Genomic DNA, 4,100 nt, shown 5'->3' with positions numbered 1-4,100 from the left:
GTTCAGGGTCAGGTTTTAGGGTTCAGGGTCAGCTTTCAGGGGGCAAGAGAGGATTTGGGGCCACAAAAGCTGGATTTGAAGTCGTTGAATTATCCCTTTATTTTGTTTAAACACACAGAGAGCACAACTCCTCATTTACACAGGACAATCAGTAAGAAAAGAGAAGACAGAAGCTTAAAACAAGGAGGACAACATTATCCCAATTAAAAACCAGCAACACCACCAACAAATTCAGAAGCCAGTCTGGGCCTGCCATGAGTTGCATGGTAACTGCTATGCAGAAGATGATGAGCAGTGCATTGCTTCAGAGAACCATCCAGTTATGAGTTTCCACACGGCATCCTTGAGCTGCTGGTTCCTCAAGCTGTAGATGAGGGGGTTCAGTGCTGGAGGCACCACTGAGTACAGAAATGACACCTATAAGGTCCAAGGGTGGAGAGGAGGTGGAGAGGGGCTTCAGGTCGGCAAATGCTGCAGTGCTGATAAACAGGGAGACCACGGCCAGGTGAGGGAGGCACGTGGAAAAGGCTTTGTGCCGTCCCTGCTCAGAGGGGATCCTCAGCACAGCCCTGAAGATCTGCACATAGGACACCACAATGTAAACAAAACAGCCGAATGCTAAACAGATACTTAAACACAATAAGCCCGGCTTCCCTGAGGTAGGAGTGTGAGCAGGAGAGCTTGAGGATCTGTGGGACTTCACAGAAGAACTGGTGCAGAGCATTGCCCTGGCAGAGGGGCAGGGAAAATGTATTGGCCGTGTGCAGCAGAGCATTGAGAAACCCAGCGCCCCAGGCAGCTGCTGCCATGTGGACACAAGCTCTGCTGCCCAGGAGGGTCCCGTAGTGCAGGGGTTTGCAGATGGCAACGTAGCGGTCGTAGGACATGATGGTGAGAAGAGAATACTCTGCTGTAATGAGAAAGACATAGAGAAAGACTTGGGCAACACATCCTGCATAGGAAATAGCCTTTGGTGTCCCAGAGGGAATTGGCCATGGATTTGGGGACAGTGGTGGAGATGGAGCCCAGATCGAGTAGGGAGAGGTTGAGGAGGAAGAAGTACATGGGGGTGTGGAGGTGGTGGTCACAGGCTATGGTGGTGATGATGAGGCCGTTGCCCAGGAGGGCAGCCAGGTAGATGCCCAGGAAGAGCCAGAAGTGCAAGAGCTGCAGCTCCCGTGTGTCTGCGAATGCCAGGAGGAGGAACTGGGTGATGGAGCTGCTGTTGGACATCTGCTGCCTCTGGCCATGGGGCACTGTCAGAGGAGGAAAGGACAGTGACAAGTTAGGGGAGAATTTCCTGAGCCAAATCAAAGCCATCTCTCATTCCCCTCCCCTGATGCACACACACTGTCCCTTCTCTCGCAGCCCTTCCTTCAGCTCCGAGCCTGGAGCCCTGCTCGGTGCCGGCTGAATGTGCCGGGAGGAGCAGGGCCTCTGCCCGCTGGCTGCGAGGAGTCAGCCCTGCTCTGCAGCAGGGGGTGATGGGGACGGTGGGGACAGGGGACACTGCTGGGGTTCAGCTTTGTCCTGGGGAAGTGCTCCTGGTGCAGAAGGGCCTGGCAGCATCTGCATAGCCACAATGAGGAGCTGAGAGGAGCTGAAGGCAGGCTGGGGTTTTACAACTCTTTCTGACACCTGAGGAATGTTCTTGGATGTCAGAAACCCTCAGCATCTTCGCTGCACTCACAGAGAACAGTGGGAGTCCTGCGAGGTGAGAGCATTGCCTGTGGCTCAGTGCAGAGGGAGGGGAGCTGCACTGTCCCTCTCTCTTATTCCCAGCTACCCTGGGCTTGCACCTCTCTGGGATGGAGGGAGATCACACCCTTGCCTAAGGTCTCAGCACCCACTTTTAGCCCGGGACACATGTGTCAATTCACAAACCCATCAGCATTGTCTCTCTCATAGCATCTCTTCTCCATGGGGCTTGCAGGAAATACAAAGACGTAACAGAACAGGTTTGCACCCTGGAGGAAAGCTCACAGCTTGGAAGGAAACCTCAAGGAGAGTCAAGTGTCCTCAGGATGGCATTTGATGAAGGCAGATTCAGGTCCTTCCCCAGTCCCACTGACTGCATTGCCCTCAGCCCCACAGCTTACAGGAAAGCTGGGACATCGGGTTCCCATGGACACAAGTGCAGGAAAGGAGCCACCAGGGCAGTGGGTGACTCTGCAGCTGCAGCTCCCATCCCCAGAGAGCCTGGCAGCAACAAGGAGAGAACAGCGAGAACAGAGACAGGGGGAAAACAGGGAGGAACAGAGTGAGGGTCTGGCTGTGAGAGGCCAGGGCAGAGGCAGCCGGGCACGCCGACAGCGTTCCCCTTCCCCAGCTGTGCTCACCCCCTCCCAGACACCAACCTTGCCGGGCAGTTGCTCTCAGCCCCTGGGCTCTGGAGAGGGCACTGGAGCTGTGGCTGCAGAGGAGGGGGTTCAGCCTTGGAGCCCAGAGCCCTGAGGGCAGAGGCTTTGCTGGGTGGGAGAGGAGGCAGGGGGCTTGCTCAGAGGAAGGGGCTGCACTGGAGAGGATCACATGGCATTTTCTCTGGTCTTCCTGCCACTTCTCTGGTTTTAGATTCCTCTCATTCCATGACCCCATCCCTGCTGCTTGGACATTCTCACCCTGAGAGGTGTTTCCCTGCCCCATGTCTTTTCCCTGTCAGTGCTCTCCAACCCCATCCCAACCTCTGTGCGCTCCCCTACACAAAGCTGCCTGTTTGCAGGGCACTGCCTGGCTGTGGGTTCCTGTTTGCAGGTTGAACAGGGCAGGACAGGAGAACCCTGCGGGGTCCAGCAGAGGTGATGCTGGTGCTGTCCACAGGCAGTGCAGGAGCTCCTACCAGACCTACTGGGTACTCATCCTTACAGCTCAGCAGTCTCAGTCTCTTGTTCAAGAAGGAGAGCCTCTTTTTTTCCATTTCTTCCCCAATTCCCCAAGAGCAGGTAACTGAAATGACAGATTCAGGAAAGCTCCTTATCTGTAACATAATCCCTGCATTGACCTTCCTCTTGAAATGTCCCTTCAGAAATGTCCTGGGATGATCAGGAACTGTGAGCAGCTCTGACTCACCCAGGACCCTCTTAGAAGCATAAAGCCTCTCTCCTGCCAGGAGTTGCTTTTTCCACCCACAGCTTCTCTTTGTACCAGCATGGGGAGCTCCCGGGCAGGCTGAGCTGCCCCTGGCAGGCGGCAGAGTCCCTGCCCCGGCACTCGGAGCCTGGGGGGTAGTGACACGATCTCAAGGACAGCCCGGGGCACCCCTGAGTGCACCCCCAGCTCCACACCCTGCAGACATCCCTGGGTGAAGGCAGCTGCCTGTGCCCTGTCCCTGTGGCCGTACATCAGTGAAGCCCTGCTCCAAAGCTCATCCTTTTTCTCTCCACTGCAGAAACTGTGAGAGCCCTCCTGACAGATCCCACAGGCTGTGATTCACCCAGGAACAGCACCTGCACTGTTTTGCCTGCAGAGACTTACCTTGTTAAAGGCTTTGATGATTTTTCTCCAAATGAAGTCTCCTCTGTCCTCCAACCCCACCCTGCCTTGAACCTCTCTCTGCCCCCTCCTCTCCCCTCGCTGCCTGCAGGCAGTGCCCTCAGCCCTGCTGGGCTTTGCAGAGGAGCTGCTCCTGCCCAGAGATGGCTCTTTGTAGCGCTGCCCACTTGCCACCAGCTCCCTCCCTGCCAGGAGCCCAGCCCAGCTCAGCAGCAGAGGAGCAGCCCAAGGCAGCCCTTGCTCTGCCCCCTCGGGGCTCCCTCCAGGTGTCCCTGGGGCTCCAGGGGAACCTGCTGAGAAACAGCCTGAAGCCATCCCTGATGTTCCCTCCCTCAGACGGGCAGAGACACTTCTGTCCTGCAGTGTCATTGCTCCTGTTAGAAAAATAGATGGGCAGGAGAATCACTTTTCTCGTCCCATCTTTAGACAGGACAGCAGGGAGGTGACAAAGAATGATCTCATTTCTCCAAGCTGGGAAGATGTGTTCCATTGAGTGAATTTAGGCATTTTACCCACACGTGGGATCTTGGACGCTTCTGGTTTCCCAGGTTTCCTTCTGGCAGGGATGAGCTTGCCTGGTGCCACAGCTGCAGGGCTTCAGCCCCACTGGG

The 4,100-nt window shown here is 56.0% G+C and overlaps 1 pseudogene; it reads right to left on the bottom strand.

Moving 5' to 3' along the window:
- Positions 1-221: 221 nt before the first annotated feature.
- On the bottom strand, positions 222-3,366 carry LOC128851498 (olfactory receptor 14J1-like; annotated as a pseudogene).
- Between the last annotated feature and the right edge of the window lie 734 nt (positions 3,367-4,100).

Source organism: Cuculus canorus, chromosome 2 (assembly GCF_017976375.1).
Source record: "Cuculus canorus isolate bCucCan1 chromosome 2, bCucCan1.pri, whole genome shotgun sequence".
In the NCBI taxonomy this organism is placed as follows: Eukaryota; Metazoa; Chordata; class Aves; order Cuculiformes; family Cuculidae; genus Cuculus; species Cuculus canorus.
This window is presented reverse-complemented; position numbering and strand designations above follow the sequence as displayed.